The sequence below is a fragment of the Schistocerca piceifrons genome, chromosome X (assembly GCF_021461385.2).
Source record: "Schistocerca piceifrons isolate TAMUIC-IGC-003096 chromosome X, iqSchPice1.1, whole genome shotgun sequence".
Classification (NCBI taxonomy): domain Eukaryota; kingdom Metazoa; phylum Arthropoda; class Insecta; order Orthoptera; family Acrididae; genus Schistocerca; species Schistocerca piceifrons.
The window spans coordinates 554,647,324-554,671,340 of NC_060149.1; the positions used below are offsets into that span (position 1 = coordinate 554,647,324).

Below are 24,017 nucleotides of genomic sequence, written 5' to 3' on the forward strand. Positions count from 1 at the left end.
ATAGAAGAATGCTATAGCTTAAATGTAATATTAGAGTGATAATTTCTGCTGTTGCTTTCTCAAGATAAACCCAATGTTATGTTGTTTTCCAGTGGCAATTTCCCAAGTCTATCTACAAACTGGGATTTAGCTAACAAAAATCCCTTGTGAAAATGAAAGGTTGCATACTAAAAAACTGCTTGCCTCAAGATTATTAGATGTTGAGTGTTAGCTCATGGTGTTCAAGGAAGGATCCAGCTGCAAGCCTTTGAAGATTCATCTTAGCATTTGCTTGAACTGATTTACAGAAACTACATGAACTCTATATCAAAATGGTCAGAGAAGGTATAAAGGAAGGGGGCTTAAAAAAATGCATGTGCAATTTGTCATTCTAGACGAACATCCGAGTCCAGTAATTTAACTGCTCCATCACCCTGCTTCAAATCTTCAGTTAAATTGCACATCTGAGCAGGCTTCTAGTAACAACAACTCACATGACAAAGTGAGCGGATAAGCATCAAATGCTTTTTGCAAAGAAAAACATGTCACACTGCTGCTTCCATCTCCATATTCCAGTCTGTTGAACAATACAAATTCTTTTCTGAAATGCTTGTAAAATTTACACCATGCCCCCCTTCCCCTATTCATTGTTCATAATCTATGTATGACATACATAATATATATCAAAAACGAAGACACTACTCTCTAATACAGGTTTTCTGAATTTACAGTTCAATTTTAGTTTTTATAAATGAAAAAACTTAGCTAGATATAGAAATGTGTATTAAACATGGGATGAAAACAGTCATCAGACACAGCTACATTCCAGCCTCTTACCACAAACTATTTCACATTCACACTCATTGGCTTTGCAACCTTTCAACCCAATAGTCACTTTCCAACCAAACCTACACCTCAGGCTTTCTGCGTCAACACAATCAAAACTTCGCTTGCAGGTGTGTTGATTAAATTCAACAAAGTATTGTACCACATCAAAGTAACTACATTCATAACTATAACTTGTGCCACTTTTGCTGTGGAGGAGTAAGCAATATGGATTTCTGGGAATATTCTTATTGCCTAGAGGCCATAATTCCATATTCAGTAGAATGGTAAGCAACCAGAACACTCTCTCAAAAAAGTGATCACCCTCCATAATATTCCTACATGAGAAATAATTTATCTAACTATGTTCTGGTGCTACGAAGCTCAAACAACAAAGGCTGTACTGGAAATTCGTAGTTCAAAAATAAAGTTGTTTCTTGGGAAGGGCGTGTATCACTAAATTTAAACACTGACAGTGCATACAAGGGTAAGTTCTTTCCAGAAATAAACAGTATGGGCTTTATAGCACAACCTACATTTATGAAATGGCAAACAGTAGCTAAAGGAAGGTGGGATCCCTCAACTTTTTAACGTTCAATTTAGCTCTATTTCCTATCGACCTGCAACAAACGGCAATAATTTTCGAATGTTACCGGTAATATTGCTTTTCTTGAACCTTCACATCCTAATCTGCACAACGATGCAAATGGCTTGTTCTACACAACTTTTGAAAACACACGCGACAACAATTATCAACTGTTCTCATTTATTGGCTGACACACCAAACAAAACATTATCATTAACAAAAACAAAAATTCGGGATACCGTTTTTCTATGGCACTTGGTGGGGAACGGGGAACTTTTAAATGAAACACAAATCGTTTACGCAGAATATATTAAACATGAACTGAAATACACTGGGTAAAAGTGAAATAATTTTTAGTACATATGTTTCACGCTAACTACCAATGGGCATCATGTTATCGAACATTATTTTTTCTCCAGTGCGTGAAACGCTTATGAGACTCTCGTGTACCTGCTCGTTTTATTCTGCTACACTTGTGCACTGGCAAGCCGAAATCACATCGAATACGAACTGACATATTAGCAACAACGTAATGGCATTATTTAGTCGCCGCGGCTTGTAGACGCATGAATTTTGCACCTCAGTTGGGTCCTCTCATTTTCACAATACAAGCTGATCCATAGCGTTCACTAACATATTCCCACTAATTCCACACCTCCACACTTCAACAACAGGACATTTGAACATCTCGCCACGAATTTGTATTGGAAGATAGTCCACAGGTCTTGCGAGACTGAACTTGCATCATTCGACTACGAGTTCAGTTTCAATTAAGATCGATGCACACCGGAATTGAACGTCACAACATTCTACAATGCATTTGAAAAGCGACATTCACACAGGCCCTCGAGGGAACGGTACCGGACGTCAAGATCAAGATTGTTAAAGAAACAAGGTTAGATGTCGACAATGATGAAGAAAGGATATGGTCGTCTGCTTGGATATGAACTTAACCCATTTTCGCCTCGCTCACTCATATTGTAATAGACGATTTCATACCTTTCGGTCTTCGTAAGGCAGATTCATACAAGATATCAACGAAACTTCAACTGAATATCAGGTAACGCCACCGTCAAATGTTGTGTTCACATTATTGCTTGACCCAGAACCGAACGGTGAAAGTTTGATTAAGAGATACCACTTGTGATATAAAAATCAGAACATAGTATAATACTAGCAATAACAAAGTTTCTTAATTTTAAATTGCCAAAGCAAACTTCATAATGGAAGTTCTTTATCAATTTAGTATGATGAACTGCTGAGAAGTGAAACAACATTTCAAAACATTGAGATTCATTTGATGGTGATAATATATACACAGAAACAAATTAAACAATATTTCTAAGTGAATGCATATAGTCTTTTTGTCTTATCCATTGTTTTTTCCCATGTAGCAAATAATGTCAGAAACAACTGTAGTTCTCTCTTTCAATAGAGCTGATTGTTTTACTTGAGAGGAAGTTATTTAACCCTAGCAATGCATTCCCATAACCTGCATTAGCAGGGGGTGGGTAATTTATGTCCCCTCGAAAAATAAAGAGAATTTCGTCAACCGTTATTAACTTATATTCATAACATCCTTTTTAAAGAGATAATGATGTATTACTAGGGTCCAAAGTATGAAAATATCTATTAGCAGTACTTAACAGCATCAACAAGCTTTCAGTAACATGTACTACCGGGGGGGGGGGGGGGGGCGGGGTGAGCGGGGCGGGGTGAGCACTTTATGGCAGCCCTAAAGAATTTTTAAAAATTTAAAATGCAAATTTCCCAAATTGTTGTTGACCTTTACTAACAACATAATTTTTAAAGAGATACTAATGTGTAAATAAGGTCCTGAACCTGAAGTTATTGAATATGACAACCATTGGCGAAAGTGAGAACTACTAGTATTTTTGGGTTAAGTTTAAGTGAAAAATTTAAACCATTTGTGGAGTCCAGTAGCAGAGTTCATTAAGAGAATAAATAATATTTGTTTCAAAGTTTTGAAATATAAAGTAACTAACTAGATTACAATATTTTCAAATGCTGGGAATAAAGTACAGCCCCCCCCCCCATCCTTGGTATTGCGAGAGTTAATGAAAATTGCATAAACAATTTATGTTCTTATTCACACACAGTGTAGCCATCAGTTCTGTTCAGTTGTTGTTAAAACTGAATCATTTTTTCTTTCAGATATCTGAGCTCATCAGCAGAAGAACACTGAATGGAAAAAATATGCAAGTCATCATGGAACATTTGCACAAAAACAGAGAAAAATAATAAAAAAATAAAGACTAAGGATGTTAAAGCACGATATCCACGACTATAATATAAGTGAACACGGTGATGTTAGGTTAACGTTTGACATTAAGAGAGGACGACACCATTAACGACACCAGCGTCAACGTTGAAACATTCTTCCCTAGAAACCTTGACGTCCTGTTCCGTCCAGTCCTGTTCTGTTCTCTTCCTTTGATGGCCTGTGTGAACGCCGTCATTTGAAATGCTTTCGGGAATGTTTTGACGTTACGTTCTGTCCCTTTTCATCAACTGTTGGGTTGGGTTGTTTGGGGGAAAAGACCAAACAGCGAGGTCATCGGTCTCATCGGATTTGGGAAGGATGGGGAAGTAAGTCAGCCATGCCCTTTTAGAGGAACCATCATGGCATTTGCCTGGAACAATTTAGGGAAATCACAGAAAACCTAAATCAGGATGGCTGGACGCGGGATCAAACTGTTGTTCTCCCGAATGCGAGTCCAGTGTTTTAACCACTGCGCCACCTCGCTCGGTCATCAACTGTGAACCTACCTTAAATTTTTAATTAATTATTTATCTTTGTTTTAGTGACACACTACAAATATTCCATGTAATTTGGATATTTTTTCCATTGAGTGCTCTTGCACGAGAGCACCAAGGTATCCGAGAGCGAAAAATGATTCAAGATGTACAATAACAGCACAGTGAGAAAGGTTACACTGTCTACAAATAAGAACATCAATTGATGATGCAGTTTTCACCAAACAACATTTTGGATCATCTGAAATGTATGATATTGGGCCTCATCTTTGGTGCATCATGTAACGATGATGTGTTATGTGATATCATGATGTTTGGTCTTTAGTTACTATAGCATATATTGTAACAAAAATATTGTGATACATTTACCTTTCTCTCAAGAGCAATGTACATTATCTATGTTTATGATAAATTAAGGCTATTTTCGAGCTTTTTTAGCAACTACAATCTCAGAAAGTTTTAGGAAATTAGTAATTTGCACGACGTTTTTTCTGTTGCGTTAATAGAAATCTCGTTTTGTGTACTAATTGCTTCAGTTCATAAGGGATTAAAAGATAATGAGCAGGCTTCACTCGTTGAGTTCACTATCTCATAGATGAGACAGGAAGTGAATGTGAGAGTAGCAAACCAAAATTAGAAATTTATAACGTCGTTTTCAAATGTTCCATTATACAGGAATACACAGGAGAGCTTCCCTTATTTAATTCTCATATCACGGAAAAGTTGATCGAAGTAGATATTAGTGTCAGTGGCATTGAGAAGAAGCTGTAATCGTCAAAACTGAACAAAGCACAAAGCTCCAGAGTATGATGAAATTCATTCAGATTCTATACTGAATTTGTGGCTGAATTAGCCGCTCTTTTAACTTTAATCTATCGTAGATCCCTAAAACCAGAAACCATGTCCAGTAGTTGGAAGAAAGCACAGGTCACACATTTACAAGAAGGGTGATAGAAGTGATCACAAACTACTGTGCAATTTTCTTGACATCGACTTGTTGTAGAATCTTAGAACATATTCTGAGGTCAAGGACAATGAGGTGTTTAGAACAGAACGGCCTAATCCATGGCAAGCAGCATGGATTTCAAAAGCATCGGCCATGTGAAACTCAAATCTCACTTTTCTCATATGACTTGCTGAAGCTTTGGATCTAGGCAGTCAGGTAGATGCAGTATTTCTTGATTTTACAAAACTTATTTGACTCAGAACCACATCTATGCTTATTATCAAAAGTATGATCTTATGGGGCATCAGCGAAATTTGTGGATGGATTGAGGGTTTTTTGATTATCTCAGGTAGAGAGTCATCAAGAGATGCAGAAGTTGTAATTTGGTAGTGTCACATAGGGAAACAAACGATCTGGTATGTTAAAAAGTGTGGATTAAAAACCCTAGGTTGTGGTGATCACAACAATATCTTTATTTACAACTTGTTTCAGCTCACTGATGAGCCATATTCATATCTAAAAACAGAAAATTGCATATAAGAGGTGACATATAAAAAGGTATAATTAACAGTTAAACTTCCATAATACAATACATACCAACATGAACCAACTTTGTTCATTGTGTTCAGCCACCATGCATTACACATCATCTTAATTTGTTGAGCTGAACTGTTCTGATTGAATTGAAGAATTATCTGGACATGTATACTCTTTGACACAAAACTTGACTGACAGCAGGCCGCCATACAGTCTAAGTTCGCACCGATCGCGGCATGGGACAAATTAACTGTCTACACAGATAATGGGCTAAGTCCCACATCTCCACAATCTTGCAACACTGTAAAGGCAGGTCCACACTGAGCGCGCAGCGCCGCGCCGTGCTGCGCCGTGCTGCTGCATCCCGCGCACAGCTGTAACAGAGGGGAGTGCGCATCCGCGCCCCGCCACGCCGCTCCGAGGCGCGCACTGTGTTCCAGTTGGAGCGCGCGCATGGTCTGAAGATGGGGCGAGCCGAAGCCCCGTCTAAACTGAGCGCGAGCAAACGCGCCACTTCCTTTGATGTACTGACAACAGCCGGAAAACTGCGCGGCGCGGCACGACGCGGCGCAGCGTGGTTCGCCGTCCACACTGAGCGCGCAGAGCCGCGCAAGGCCGTTTTGCGCGGCGCGGCGCAGCGCGCCCAGTGTGGACCCGCCTTAAGCTTCGGCAGTTCCTTGAGGAAGTCCTCAGTTCGAGTTGCTTTTCTGCTTCTACGCCTTTGGTAAAGTGGTAAATAGCGCATAACCGAAACACAACGTCTCGCGATCAAAACCAATTGTTGCCTAAATTTTTATAGCGCTTTTCATGTGTATGGTGAAGTATTTAGTGTAATAGTAGCACAGCTACAGTATATTCTACTTTGTGACACATGATAATAACAGTTACATCCGATAACATTTTTGTTAAAGATTTCTTGGGAGACTTTACCTCAGAAAGCCGCATGCACCAAGGTTTTCTGCAGCCCATTTGTTGGCGCACGCCAGCTGCTGCCGAGGCGGCGCTCCACTCCCTTGCACTTTGTCGATACTGTCAGCAACCGCTCATTGCTTTGGAGAGTATAAAATGCATTATTTTGCCGAGTGACGCTTCACAAAAAATTTCTTAGCATTTGAAGCTCGATAGCAAGGGAAGCAGACAACGTGTTTTTTTTGTTAGTAGTAGTGTATTACACTATTATGCAAGACATGAGTACGCCTCAAAATTAATTTTATAGCGTATGACCTAATGTTTTACGTTACTACATTGGTTAATGTTGTTCATATTGCTTTAGACCTCGTTTCTTTACCTATTACAAGCGATTCTTAATGCAACTTTTGTCGGAAAGTCATATGTTTTCGTGAAGCCACAGTCAGTAACTGTGGAGTTTTATTGTTGTGGTTTGATTTCTTATTATAAATGTATGCAATAATCTGTGTGAATATCTTGCAGTGCATGATATATCGCAAAGCTGGTACACTACACATTCTGAGGTCCATATATTGATTTATAGAAAAATTTAAGGTATTCAATGAGATTTAAACCGAGAAAATTGTCCATTTTTGAAGCTACACAAAGTGGAATGGAGTTGCCTGCATCGCCGTCAGCAAACATGTTCATGGGTGCATAAATGCTCTTTTACAGATTCAGTACAGAGGAACTGTATGTATTCACCCCATAACTATTCTCCTCACATTTTGGTGCTACGTGACAAAACAACGCAAATGCATATGCTAGACGGTCGAGTGGAAGTTCTTCAGAGACATTTCTATTGTGAAGAAGATTAGTAGCCACAAAACAAATGTCTATGACCATTGAGACAGTTTACTATTTCGAACTTATGAGAAGACTTAATGTGTAAAGCTTTTGTTCAGAATTTGTTGAAGAATTACTTCTACCAATTTGTAAGTGCATTAAATAAAAGGAAAAATAATAACCTAGAGTGCACTGCTCTGTGACGCAATTAGAACTAAGAACTCACATCGCCCTCCCATCATGAGAGAGGTGTGGAAAAATTGAGATAACAAGACACTGCTGCAATCAGGGCTGTCTCGTCTCAATATTTGCCGCCGATCTTCATAACACAACGCTTAGGATAAAAACACTTGTTACTAATGTGAAGTATGGCATTCCTAGAGTAAAAAAATTAAATTTTCTGTCATACATGAGGATTACGTAGTAGACATCATCGAAATGAAAAGAGCATTCCAAGTGAAGTTACCGGAAAGGTTCAGCACCACATTGGGGAGTAAGTGCCCTGTCATAAGGTTGCCAAATATTAGCAGCGATGCTGCCATTTTGCAGCTGTGTTAAGGACAGCTATCTAGCGAAATGTTTGTCACATTCATCATATATGGGTGCGTGCTCAAAGGGGAGCTGCAAGCCTTTCTAACATCACGTATTCTGCCTGGCAAAACATCCAACGTTCCAGTCTTTCAGATTCACTGGTCATGTGTATCAGTAGCAAGTAGGGATAGGAAAGATATTTCGAGTGAACGAAAAACAGTTGTAACAGTAACAATAACAATTAATAATGAATGGTATTTATTGCATTACAAGGAATGCTGACAGTTAAAAACAAAAATAAAATAGGCTGATGTTCAGTTCGCTCTATGCAAGGGTTTCCTTAGCATTCTGTTACTTAATTCAATTCTGGCTATTTCCAGAGAAAAAAGAAAAAACTGAACTGATGGACAACCATAGTTCAACGAGATTTGATCCAGCAACTAGCCATGCCTTTGATCACAAGACGAGTATGCCGCCAAGAAGGGAACATGACAGTGCTTCGTTTAGTTCTTTAGTTAATGCAGACAGTTCTCAACATAAAATATAAAACCGAAATACAAAACCAGTCGAAATTTAAGCATGGAATTATTTTTCTGTAGTCGAAAAATTAAGTTTACGATCTGGATCTCATATAAATCAGATGACTGTTAAGATTACTTCATCAGTATGAAAAGAGAATATTACGAGAGTTTGATGGAATCACTCACAAGGGAAACTCTCTATTGTCCTCCCTCTGTTTTATATGTAAGACAGCCCAGTGGACAGCCAATCAAAAACTGAACACAGATGAAGCATGAAAACAGGAAGGTTTACTGAACTGTGAAAAAAAGTGAAGTAGAAAGAGTGAATGGTCCAAGCACAACACGTGCAACATTGTGCAGCCTACAAGAGCAATGGTGCCATGGTTTTGTGGTCACAGTACTGGGCCACGAAGTGGTCAAACCATGTTCAAACCTCTCACATGCCTTTTTTTTCCACTCAACATTATGAACTGTCCATCTGGCCAATGAAATATTTGTTCTCTTTCTTTAGTCTTGACAGTTGTCACACTATACATTAGTTATAGAATATGAAGTTGTAAGAATACATCATTGTCACAAGTAAATGTGATGAACAGTGAGAGCAGGTGAGATACCACATAGATGTCTAACAGAAATGAAAACAACAAATAAACTAGGAATTCCAGAGTCAAAACTTCCAAAATCGAAAGCAAGCTCAAAAACGATACAAACATATGCTTTGACAGAACACAGAGAAAACTGTGAAACTGGTGCATTCATTTGTTGCAGCTTATGTGACAAACTACTGTTCTCATCATTTCCTTTGGAGTGACTTCATATACATTCATATGTGCACCAAATTTCTTATGATAATTAAAACTGTCATATAATAAATATCATGGAATCACTAAAATTGTTACAACTGGTGAAGCAAAATTTAAGAGGATATAAATTACAAAAGCATCATTATGTTATCAAAGAATGAAAAATGAGATAGCATTTTCACAAAAAATTAGGACATTTGAAAATGGATATATATAAATTAATTATCAAAATAATGTGTAAACGATATACAGAATACATTAAATTTTGAGAAAAAGGACATGAAAATTATTTATGTTATGGTGAAAGTTTTTTCATTTAGTTGGATATTTTGTAACTGGAGCAAAACAGCATGGAATGCAAAGAAAATTTTTAAAAAATCAGAAAATGAAATTTTAAGTTACACATTTGGTAGTTTTGATATGTTCTGGGATCCATTTCTTACATTTACTTGTATGTTCGTCTTTACATGAGAGACTTTGGATAGTAACAATCGAAATCTTTAATTTCTTGACAGTTGACACATTTTGTACACACTGTTGGTTCTTTACTGTCATAAATTCAGTTTAGAATTCTGATCACTGGAAAGTCGTTCTTAAATACTCCTTGTAATAATATTTAAAACATATTTCCCACAAACACAAAGAATTCATTTATAATATTGTATGTTTCGATATCCATTTAAATATTTTCTACATATTGTGCTATGACCTTCTTGTATATATTTCTGGCAATTATGGTTATGAAATGGCTACTCCAAATAACAAGTTTTACAATTTTTAGTTACATCTATTTAATATAAAAAATTATATCAAAATAAGAACCTTATATATATATATATATATATATATATATATATATATATATATATATATATATATATATATATATATATATATGTTCAAACCTCTCACATGCCTTTTTTCCCACACAACATTATGAACTGTCCATCTGGCCAATGAAATATTTGTTTTCTTCCTTTGTCTTATATATATATATATATATATATATATATATATATATATGAAGCAAGTATATATACAAAGGAATATATATATATATATATATATGTGTGTGTGAGAGAGAGAGAGAGAAAGTGTGTGTAAATGGAGTGTATCCAAGCTCTAGCCTCAGGTAATTTGAAGTCATTTAATTTTTCTAACTATACATTAGTTTCATTTACCTGCATCTCTTTGTTATGCTAAAGTTCAATGGAGGTAAGAAATGTGCAGGTGATGGCTCATAGTGAGAACATATACATCACTCATAGACAAATTTTATCACTGCATGAACCAAATAAGCAGCAGAATTTCATTTAGTATATTCAAAATATAATTAACAGAAGTATTATATAAATGGAAGGTATCCAAGCCACAAAAAATCAGAATCAACAGCTATGTTAAATGCATTAAAATTCTGTAAAAATGATAATTGTCAATTAAAAATTATTTGGTTTCTTTTGTTTGAAACAAAATCTATTGTTAACTAAGAATATTTTATCGTTTTACACTATGCTGCAGAGTATTTAATTTCTCAAAGGAAATGATATTCCATTCACTGAAATAGAAGAAAAGGAACCGCTTGCTTTAGCATATTAATACATCCAAAATCAGGTCAAAGCCTTAAAACAAAATAATCTTAAACAAAAGAGCTGGATTGCATTAAAATTTGATAGCTATACAGAATCAGTAATGACTTTGAATACAAAACACTTTAGGTACGAAATTATCCTTTGACTATTGAAAAAAATATTAGCAGACTTTATAAAATATACATTAGACTATAAATATCAACAATAGAATTTGAAAATAAACTAAGAATCGAAGACAATGTAATAGAAGCAAAAGATGAATAACTACAAGAAAAAGACAATGAGCCTTTAAAACCTTAAAATATAATACTTGACGTAGTAGAGGTGAATAATAATCAAATTATTTATATTGCTACATCAAAAATTATGCTAAGGCTAATTATTTTAAGACTAGTGGTATATTGGTAAAAACATCTTTCTGGAAGACTATATACTTATAACAGTGGAAGACCTAAAAATGATAAAATATTTTACACATAACATATTAATGTTATTTAATTTTTCTAACTATATATTAGTTTCATTTACCTGAATCTCTTTGTTATGCTAGAGTTCAATGGAGGCATGAAATGTGCAGGTGATGGCTCATAGTGAGAACATATACATCACTCATAGACAAATTTTATCACTGCATGAACCAAATAAGCAGCAGCATTTCATTTAGCATATTCAAAATATAATTAACAGAAGTATTATATAAATGGAAGGTATCCAAGCCACAAAAAAATCAGAATCAGCAGCTATGTTAAATGTATTAAAATTCTTTAAAAATGATAATTGTCAATTAAAAATTATTTGGTTTCCTTTGTTTGAAACAAAATCTGTTGTTAACAAAGAATATTTTATCGTTTTACACTATGCTGCAGAGTGAAAATTTCATGCTGGAGTATTTAAATTTCTTAAAGGAAACGATATTCCATTCACTGAAATAGTGAATATACTCAAATGAATATACTATAGTATAGCAGAGTATACGCTTAATGTTTATCTAGATGTACACAAAGTAGGTAAAAGTAAAGAAATGTACAGTATTCACATCAATAGTTTGTCTTATTTTGTTTTGAAATTATGTGATCAATCTAGCAACACTTTTGATGAAGTAAATGACAAGAGAAAAATATGTATTATGAAATTTTGAATGAGTCTACTACAGAATTTGATCAGATTTTAATCGAAGAAACACCAAAAACGAGAATCACCTGTACTAGATAATATGAACAGAGAAGAACTCGAAACAATTTGGATTGCTTTACGAGGACAGTGTAGAGAAATGGTTTGTTCATTAAGAGCTTACTTTGAGAGTGAAAAGCTTAATGGTGGCCCAGTACTCTCCATTATCAAGGTAGTAGATAGAATGGCAGCAGCCCTGAATATCAACAAAAACGCTGTAGTAAACCATCTACAGTTGGTACTCCCCGGAAGAAACGTTCAAAGGATAAGTGTGCTACGAATTTAGATTCATTTGCGGAGGATGCAATTCATCAACATGTTTATGATTATTATCACAGAAAGGAACATCCCACACTCTCAGAGTTATTGGTGACACTTAAGGAATCATGACTTTTTCAGGGCAGTGGAACATCATTATTCACAGTTTTGCACAACGTAGGATTTCACTACGGACAATTTTGCGGCTGTAAGATATTGATGGAAAATGAGGATACTGCTGCATTGCGATGCCGATTTTTAAGACAAATATGTAGCATAAATGTTATTGAAGTGGTCTGGCTCGATGAAACATGGTTTAATTCTGTTCATGTAGTTAATCATGGGTGGATGGACAACATGATTAAAGGAACAATGCAGATGTCATCTGGTAAGGGGGGCAGATTGATTCTACTGCATGCAGATACCACGCAAGGATTCGTACCAAACTGTCTCCTTCTCTATAAATCGAAAAAGACAGGAGTTTATCATGAAGATGTGAATCACATTACATTCACAAGGTGGTTCATTGATACCAATCTAGATAAACTGTCAACAATTGTTTTAGACAATGCTCCATATCATTCAGTTGTTGTTGATAAAGCACCTACGATGGCGAAGCGAAAGGAGGAAATGATCAATTGGCTCGAGAATCGTAATGTAAATGTAGTTGATGACCTTAAGAAGGTCGAGCTTATTGAAAAAACAAATTTCCATAAACAGCAATTTCCAAAATATGAAATCGACGAACTTTGAAAAAAATATAGGCATACAGTCGTCAGGCTGCCACCACATCACTGCCACTTCAACACTATAGAGTTAATACGGGCCCAAATTAAAGGTTACATTGCCAGGAACAATCAAAAATTTACGCTCTCCGCAGTAGAAGCACGCACTAAAAAAGCTATTACTCATGTTACCTCTGAAGACTGTTAGAAGGCCATCAAACACACACATAACATTATGGAAAGAGCATGCATGGTGAAGGTGCTTTGGAGACTTCAGTGGAAGAGATGATTATCTCTTTAAATGACAATAGTGACAGCAAAACTTCAAGTCTCTGTAATAGGGACGAGAGTGAAATCAATGGAGTTTTAACCTTATCCACATACAGATGCAGCACAAACGGATTCAGCTACATGTCTGGAGTGCACAGTTTGCACTTGTAAGTACTGGCATAACAGATTTAATTCACACAATGTTTTGAAATTTTACTATGGTGGCATTATCAAATAATAATTTCAAAGAAAGTACATTTCTAGAATTCAATCTGCGCGTACATATTACAGTATACAAAATAATGTCTGCAGTACATTGGCTGTTTTTGTATTTTTTTGTTTCTCAGAATAGATGTTACCCAATTTAAGATACCAAACAAGCATTATTTTATTTTTTTGTTGTGTTGGAAATAAGGATGCATATCAGAAATGTATCAGGTCCTTACAAATATAGAGGTCTGTTGCCTATCGCTACTGTATGCAAGCAGACGATTGTGCGACATATTATTTACAGTCCTGTATCTTGCGTTAGAGATCTTCGACACAGCTAATGTTTGAAACAGATGAAAAGTTCATGTTTTCTTGACATTTCATTCTGATAATGTATACACCTAACTTCAATAACAAAAAGCTTTCTTGCATGTCGAAAATTTGATAATGTCGTCAGAAAGTTGTTTCTTGAAAACTGTCGTTATATTGTCTAAATAGCATTAAAAAAAACTGAAACCATCACATAGTGAAATTTAATAGTTAGCATGTGTGAGTGAGTTGAATGAAACATGAGATTATGTGTGCGTTCCGTGTGGAACTTGGCAACTCAGTTCTGTGCTTACCTGTGCCACTTCCGAACTGTCAATCCTGAATACACTATAGGTGGTGTCTTGGAGATGACCCTTATAATACACACAAAAATACGATATTTCTCAATGAACCTGGGTTATACACTTTAATTTCATAATCAAAAGGGAAGAAGTCATGCTGTTCAGAAAATGGTTTGTGTGGTGTCACCGCCAGACACCACACTTGCTAGGTGGTAGCCTTTAAATCGGCCGCGGTCCGTTAGTATACGTCGGACCCGCGTGTCGCCACTATCAGTGATTGCAGACCGAGCGCCGCCACACGGCAGGTCTAGAGAGACTTCCTAGCACTCGCCCCAGTTGTACAACCGACTTTGCTAGCGATGGTTCACTGACAAAATACGTTCTCATTTGCCGAGACGATAGTTAGCATAGCCTTCAGCTACGTCATTTGCTATGACGTAGCAAGGTGCCATTATCAGTTGCTATTGATATTGTAAATAATGTACAGACAAGAGCTACATTCAACATTAATGGATTAAAGTTAAGTATGCCACCAAGTACCACCTTTTTTCTGAAGTCTAAATTCCTTGTCCTGTTCCAGACCTCACGCCAGCCTGCGTGAGCTTAAACCGTGCCTTTCGGCTTCCTCCAAACTCCGTGAGTTGGCTCCTGCCAATCCACAACAGTTAGCACATGAAGTTTTCCTATCGTTTCATGAATATGGAAAATATAATATTAGCAAAAAAATAGCAGATTCATTTAAAAATCAAATAAACTATAAAAATCGAGGAAATAACAATTACATGCAATAAATAATTTAAATGATGACATCATCAGATCAAAAGGTGAATGTACACCAAATGTAAATGAAATGTTACATGAAAGAAATGAAGAAATAAATGGAATGTTACCGCATATTGTACCTCAAACAATTAATCAAAATTTATGATCACTTTTTGGTATTTTAAGATTATTTTATGATAACTGTGAATTTTAGTACCATGTCATTACAACAGAAAAGAACTTTGCATAAAAAGTTGAAGAATGTGGGAGATAGACAACCAAACTGTGAATAAATATTAACACTTAGTTGTTATCATAATTCAGTAAGTTTATACCAAAGAATAAAAGAAAGTTTGAACATCATAAGTTTACTATGAAAAACCTAAACATTTAACATGAACTTTATTACCTTTCTCTCTTATAACTTTTGCTATGAGATATACATCTGGATATTTTGTTTTTTAGGTCTTGTTCACAAAAATTTCCTTTGATATCTTTCAATTTGTATTTAAGTGAACATCCTGTTTCACAAATTTCTGTTGACCAGTTTTCAATATAACATTTTTCAAAACTTCCTTTCAATTTCATTATTTGACTTTATCTTCTATTTTAAATTTGGGATTATGATCATCATGTACAATTTTAGTCAGATTTAAATAAAATTTATCTACATCATTAGATTTTATCTTCATTGTTGAATGGTTTGTATTGTTACATTCATCAACACGTTTTGTAACGAAGCAAGTCCACTCATAATTATCTCGAAGAACAAATTACTCCCCTTTTTCCCTTCAAAATTCTGTTAAATCTGTCAACAAGAGTTGCCCTTAATTCTGTACAAGCTGAGGAGTGGTTAATATGTTATGTTTTTATGGGTTTGTGAAACTAATTATTGCAAAAGTCTTTTGCATTATCTGCTTGAGATTTCTCAGAACTCTTAACATAATTTTTTTAAAAAACTTCTGAAACATTTTTACGTATTTTATCTTTAACTGGAATAGGCCAAGCAAATTTTGTAAGAACATTAATTACAGTTAATAAATATTTATATTCTTTATTTATCTTTAAAACTGCTTTTAAGTTCCTACAATCAATTTAAACTAAATGAGCTTATCATAAATCATCTAAACCAAGAGCAACAAGATACCTTATTTTAAAATTATTTTCATTGGTTTATGTAATTTGTTAATAATTTCTTCATGAACATTTACAATTTTTAACATATTTCCATATTTATTTTTACAAATTATGTGAATACCTTCACTTCTCTGTTTTTTTTTCATTTTTAGTTATTACCCTTTGAGGAAGATGAGTTTCACTAACTGTTTTATATTTCAAACACCAGATTTGGGTCGCCATCTATATAGATTAAAATGTAAAATATTAAGCTCCAAATCCATCTTCAGGTGATGAATTATTTCACCACACAAAATAAATTTTACAGCTACTGATGTAGTTTTATCTGTAGCTTTGAATCTTACAGTTATAAACATTCATTAATGCACTACTACTGATTGATTGTTATGATTTAATTCATATAACTTGTCAACTACACTTGCTGTAATAACGAAATCATTACATTTCAAATCTTTGTTCATATCCATCAGTTACAATGATTATTTTGAGTCAAAAACTATACTCAAAACTATGAATTTTTGTTTATTTTTCAGTCATAATCATAAATTCAATTTTTCTTTGTCAATATTTTATTTTCTAATGCACTACACCTATCTAATGCGAAATGTATTCATGTTATAATTTTCTATAGCATTATCGTAATTGGTGTTTCTTTTATTAAATAATAGTTATTAAATCGTATTTGAATACTTGTTTGCGTAGAGTTTGTGAGAACATTATTTAATTAATTATCTTTTGGTCACTACATATTTTTGGCAGTTGGGTCTTTTCATTTACTAATCTCATGGTGTTACAATCAGTGTAGCTTTTAGTTGGGTTTTTTACATTTACTAATGTTGTGGTGTTACTATGAGTATAGCTTTTAGTTATTTTTCCCTATGAAATTTTTAACTAATATTTTGTATTTGATTGAACTTCTTTTAATCTAATTTTTTTACTTTTTCTAAGTACGTAAATTTTATTTTTCCAGAGGTAGGTACACTTATCTTATTTACAAAAATTTACGTTCTTAGATTCAAAATAACATTAAAATTATAATTTTCTGGCAACAACTTTAGCACAAATATACACAAGTCACCACATATTACTACATGAAACTATTGTATCTGATGTCTATTACTGTAAAACTCACTTTGACTAATTCTTCAGGAACATTTCCTCAAAATGAATCAAATACAAATTTCTTATCATTATTCTCACAATAGCATATCCAGTGAGTGGCAACATTGTCGTAGATATCTAATTTTACTATTGTGAATTCAACATTATTTGGTTTATTAGGTAGTTCATCAATCACAAAAACACCATTAAAGTATTTAATTTTCAATTTCGTAGCAAGTATTCTTATATTAAAATCATTTAATGCATTCAGATACACAGTGGTTTTGTTTTGCATCGTTTTTTAAACTTGAACTCTTTTTTTAATGCTTTAATTATATCATATTTGTTCTGATGATTTTGCATCATACTTTTGTTTGTCATGAACTGATTTTGCTACAGCTGCTCTGCCTGCTAATGAACAAATTGGTCTTAATTCTGCTAATAAAATTGTAAGGAAACCTTCTTCAAATTTATAAAATCCTCATCCTTGTTTCCTTTTTCTCAGATAGTAAATAATCTTTTTCATAATTAGTATAGTTAATGCTGTAAGAGGATTTCCACCAGTTTTTGTATCTTTTTTGCATCAGTTAAATAATTATCAGTCCTATGTAACTGTTTATTATTGAGTTTAATTTAAAACTGCTTTTAGTTTAGTTTTGCCATTAGGTAGTAAAGTATAATGGCTGCTGAAGTTATTGATTAATATAGATCAAAAAATTAATAAAAAAGTTTATGTATTTGGTGAATTTTACAAAAATCTAATTCAATAACATATGCCTTTTGGATTGCTGACAACAATATTATTTACTATTTAACATTTCTGACATTAACTTTTTCATTACAATAACTTTTGTTTCCAGCTAATTCTTCACGATTAATTATTGCTAATCTATTGATTAATTCATGTACATAATTCACCCAAACATAGTCAACTGGTTTTCCATTTATTTTTTATTCATCCTTCACCTGTTTTCTCATTTTCTGAATACTCAATGTTTTTATGTAAAACACTTACTTTTCTTAAGTTATTTTAACAGTTTATTTTACGAAATTATTTTATTAGTACCTTTATTTGATTTTATCTTATTTGGGTTTCTATCAGTATACAATGCTCTTGACTTGAATATAGAGTTGCGTAATTTGATAAATGAATACTCACAAGATTCAATAATCCATCTGTTCCTGCATATCGTCCTGCACTAATTGTTAATTTATCTCCTTGAAATTTTACTGCCAAATTACCCAACATAAACAGGCCTCAATTCAAAAACTTGATATTCGCTTTGATTAATATACTCTGTCGTTCTTTCATTGATATTTAATTTTTAACATTATCATTTAAGGTTTTTCTGCTCCTAGTCCCTTCATCGTATTTATTCAATTCATTAAATTCGTCTTAATGGTGATAAGAAATCATTTGTTCTTCAACTTCTGTTTTCTTAAATAGCTTTCAACACATTATCAGTTAAACCTTCAGTTTCTTGTCTTACTGGTTCAGTTATATCAATAGCAGGTTAAGCTTCTGATTTATATATTTAACATACAGTTCCTTGTTGTTTCTTCCATTTTCAAAATGCTTCTTTAAATTCTTCCTTTTTTAACATCTGGATCATACACATTTTTTTTGTAAACAGTTAAGTAAGATATAAAGCATTAACAAATTATTTTTAATATTTATGTTAACATCTCTGTTTATACTTAATGTGGTCAACATGTTCAATGTACATGTTTAATGTGTTTCACAGTCATATTTAATGTGTACATTTATGTTTATGTTTAATGTTCATATGTATGTTCATATTCATGTTCCTAAAAATGTTTAATTTTATATCAATATTTCCCTCTTCAAACTTTCTTGCCGTATCTATGCTAGAAAAACCTGAACTAATTCTCATTTTAACATTTACAACAATTTTCTTTAAAATCACCAAAATTTAATTGTCCACCAACCAATTCATGGTAAATATGATTTAAATTTCTGTAATCCTATCTAAATATATTTAAAAATTTGTATTATCTCTCACTAATTGTTTAGGTATTTTTGAGTGTATTAGAGCTAAATAAAAAGGAATCAATTCTTATGAAAATGAGACAAATTAATTATTTTCACACTCATCCAATGGCTTAGCGCTTAGATGGTTAAGTGCCATTACTTCATAGTTCATGAAATGTTTTATAACAGTAGTTGCTGCGCGCACCAACAGACTGCAATGTGGTCACTTGTGGTTAGCTCAGGTAGATTTCTAAATGAGCAGCTCGTATGACACATGTATAATTCTTTTGTTTAGTTTCATTTCGTAATGTTCAAGAATTGTTTATCAGACATTAAGAATGTAGTAATATGTTTGTGTGTGTTTGTAGTCTTTTTCCGCAAAACTAATCTCAAGAATTTTAGCAGGAATGAAAACATGACACTATTTATGAGAGATATGAATACCATAATTTATCAAATGTGCTTGTCTCTAGAATACCAAATAACTCGCTCTACAAGGACTCTCTCTCATACAAAATACCAATTGACTTTTATGAAGCCATCTGCCCAGAAAACAATACACTGTTTAAAACAGAACAATAGAATCTCTGTCACACTAAAGAGTACACTGAAAGTTTCTCAGTACTTATGGTCCAAAGGCTTTAAGTACATAACGATAGGGAAATTCAACCAAGACCTTCTGGAACATGATTTCTGAGTTTTGAGGTCTATAAGTTGTGACAACCATCCATCAACTGTAGATTTTCTGCAATTACATATGTTACAGTGCTGTTAAGATTGATATATCTGCATCTGGAAACTGGGAACCGAATTCAGATGCGTTTATGTGCTGAAGAAGTAGAAGTACGAAACAAACAGATTAAGTTATCTGTTGAGGACAAAATTAAGGAAAGATAGTGACAGCAGAATTCGAGAATGATCTTCCTATTCCATATAAAGAAAACGTTTCAAAAAAATGTTTAGTTTATCACTCTACGGGTTACATTTGCTAAAAGCTTAATAAACATAGCAGCTCTGTGAATTGTGCTCAAACAGTTGTGAATGAAATGCCGTCTGACACAAAAGTTGCAACCTTCACCACCATAAAAGATTTAAGATAAATAAATGGCCTTTCTTAATTGGCTTACCCATCCAAAAGCATTTTCAACATTCTTTTACAGGTTGAAGTACTTCTCAAATGTATTGGCTGATATTTTTTATGAGCAATTAGACAGAAGTGACGAAATTGTTTAAGGAATGTGTGATTTAGGATGTTGTAAAACATAAACTTGACCTCGCTGGTAAATTAATTTTCTACTTCATGAGTACTGCTTTTTCTTCCACACAAAAGGAATCAGCTAAGAGCTATTTTCAGGGAAGACTGCAACGTCATCACGCAAGTTTTTGAAAGTTCCCGACAATTAACAGCTACAAAGTATATAGGTAAGTTTATATTATCTTTTATCTCCTATGTTTTAGTGTGTATTATTGATTGTTATGTGCCTCTGTAGATGATTTTTTTGGATGTTAAGCTGTATTTCGATCTTTGTCAGAATATTTTATTTGCTTGTAATACATGGCCCGATGTTTCATAACTGCTTTAAATGATATCAACGTTTTATATTTAAATGCAGATAGCATAGATCACTCATCTCATCTTAATCTTATAAAATACATGGTCTTAATATTGTGTAGGATCCGATAAGCAAATATACTGGGATTTTCCTCACCCAGCACTAAGTGAAGATAGAGTCACATAGTGGCAGGCCCACAAAAACTTGTTGAATGCCTACAATTCTTGATGCTATATCAATGGTATAATTTGATCATAATTATCAATAAAATAGCAATATTCTCTTTAAACTTTTTACAAATTTTCATTGATTCTTGATTTTTTGGTTGATATAAACTTTTACAGTAAACACAAAAATGATTTATTTTATCACATTATTAACAATGCTGGAACTAAAATATATTTATCAGTCATCAATGTTTTTTCCGCATTCAGGTGGTCCTATTATTGCACATTGAATGGAGGTAGATGAATTTATCAGTTTTATATTTCTCTTTCTGTATTGGAATCTTAGGGTCTCAGTATGTTTTTATTTAATTAATAATAATTTATCAATAATAAATGAGTAGATTATTTCAACTCAGTGGTAATTCAGCAGTTCTAAAGAAAAGATTAACTGTACCTATAACTGCTAGTTATAAAAACTTTGGACTAATTTGTTTTTATACATCATCTTTAACTCCAAATACCACATCAAAAAATAATGATCTGTATTATGATGGTGAAACAATAGAAATCCCCCCTGCTCCATATAGTTTAAAAACTGCCTGTTGGTTTCTGTCTTGGGTTCTTTGGCCAACATTTGTTTCATGATTTTTTTGAAGGTGCTTCACCACCAATGGAGGGTGAAGCTTTACCATTCCCAGCCACTCATGCTGGCAAAATGTCACAAAAATCATGAAACAAACGTTGGCCAAAGAACCTGAGACAGAAGCCAACAGGCAGTTTGTTAACAAGTGGCCATGAGAGCCTTAACGATTTTGTAGTAGTTTAAAGAGTTTAGAAATATTTATTCATATCTGAAGCCCTAATATATAAATCAAAGCAGATGAAAGTTTAAATAGAGTTGTCATTGAGAATGACATTAAAGTGCGTATGGATATAAAAGATAGTACTGGAAGTCTGTTAAGGTTTAATAATCAAATCATTCCAGCTAATGTAAAAGCTATTACTAATAATGTTCTTAAAATTATAAGATTTGAATTAATTAACGTTAATTTTAATTTAGCATGGAATGTTCATAAAATATTATGTGTATTTTCAAGTGAAACTAATATTATTGCTCCATTTAAGACTAATACTGAATGTGCTGCTCCTGTCATTCGTGACTCACATCATACAGTATTTATTTCAATTTTCGATACTATTCTGGAATTAGAAATAACTGTTACTGATGAAAGTGATAGTTTGATTGCCATTAAATAGTCATCATTCATAAATGAACAAGACCGATAGCTATCATTTTTATTCTCTTCCTATGACTGAGGAAGCTTAAAATAACCCAAATATTCCTCATAAGGATACAAAAATTAACACTCATATTGGTGATGGTTGTGTGCATCCAAATTAAGCTCAACTGTTTTTGAGTTTTAAAACTGCCACAGCTGATGAAACAGATGAAGGAAAATCTAATAAAATCTTAATTGATAACTATGGAGCAAAGCTATTTGATTTTGCTGCCTTAAAGAAAGGAAATAATATTTTATCTAGAATAGACGTCCTTTTAGTTCCTCATCAGTTTTATTAAATTCAACTTTGTCACTTGGTGATAAAATACACTTGGAAGTGCATATGGTTAACAATGGTAAAATGAAGAGTGAAAATAATGAAGTACTATATCCAACAGATATAATGTAACGATTTTTTTGAAGATTATAAAGAAGTTATATCGGACGATGATCTTTCTGTTTGTTTTACTTGTAGCTCGAGTGCAAACGTTTCTATTCTTAGATGGAGTAATTGCAATGATGCTGAAATTGAAATAAAAGATACCCTCAAAGGAAAGTAAAATTTCAGTAGAAAATAGGAAATTTGGGTGCCTGTTTTTAAAACTTCAAACTGAATATGAACTTCAATGAGAGCAAGAAAGACTTAAAAATCCTAAAGTACCCATATCTTTCTATCAGTTACAAACCATAGGAACAACTGGTTTAAGTGATAGAAATCGACATCACAAATTATTATAATTCAGCAGCATTTGATATACCTTATTTTATATTTGTTGTGTTTCAAATTAACTGTAAAAATGACCAGTTGATTCGCTCATCATGATTTAATAATGTTAAACTTCAGAATATCTATTTGAAAAATGGAAGAAATGAAGTTTTTCCTCAAGAGATATGGAATTTACATCTTCCGTATAATTATTGGTAAGTTTAGGATTCATCTCATGATTTTAAAAATGTTACACAATTAAAAGGAGATGTTGATGTAAATTCACATAACTTAATAAAAATGATCCTCTTTATGTATTTAATCTAATATACAGTAAAATTATGTAGCGACACAAAAAACTACAATGAAAATATGTGATACCTTTTATGATGAAATACCAAATGATATATTTGCTTACATAATTATGTATGGAAAGAAATATCTACTGTATGATGTACAACATAGAATATTAACTGAGAATTTTTGGATAAAATTTTAGTATGTCAATTAGAAGAATATTTCTGTTTTTATTCTTTACTATTTTTTGATAGTTGTTTTTAAAGTCAGTTAATATTTAGTTGAGAAATTAACAAAAAGTTTTTTCTCCTTCCCTCTGCTAACTAGGCTACTCATCTTAGTTGTGTGCATTGTGATTAGCGGTTTTTCAGGTGCATTGGGCCTACCTACAAATACAACAATAATTCACTTATCTGAAAAATTAAAAAGTTATAACAAAAACTTATTTGAAGTACCTTAAACTAGTCAACCCCACTTACATAATTATCCTGTGAAATCCTTGAGTGAGAGAACCTCAGCTTAAACTGTGCCATATGTGAAAAGAAGTACAAATTAACATTTGTTATTGCCAGCTAGTAGCTAAATAGATAATTAAATATACACTATAGATTCACTTTTATCTTAGTTTATGGCGTTTTCATCATTAATATGTATTGCACTTCTGGAGAATCAGGAAGAATGATACAAGGTGTGAGTCAAAAGTTTCGAGACTTAAGGCAGAACTAAAAATTTATTGGTCATTTAAGTACAGTGGACTAAAATTCTTCAAAATATGATCCTTCAGCATCAACACAGTGCTGCCAGCGCTTCTTCCACTGTTCGTAGCCCTTCTGGAAGGTCTCAGGAGTCATGCTGTCAAGAGCTCTCGTCGAAGCCTACTGGATGGCGTTGATGGAGTCGAATCGCTTCTCTTTTAGGCCTGTCTTAACTCAGGGGAAGAGGAAAAAG

General features: G+C 33.5%; 1 protein-coding gene across 1 annotated transcript in view; it reads right to left on the minus strand.

Annotated features, from left to right (window-relative positions):
- Positions 1-2,109, minus strand: part of LOC124721911 — a 70,280-nt gene extending 68,171 nt beyond the window's left edge. Inside the window, exon 1 of the mRNA XM_047247065.1 lies at positions 1,841-2,109. The gene's annotated coding sequence lies outside the window, so the exon portion shown is untranslated. The remainder of the gene's footprint in view (positions 1-1,840) is intronic.
- Positions 2,110-24,017: the final 21,908 nt, after the last annotated feature.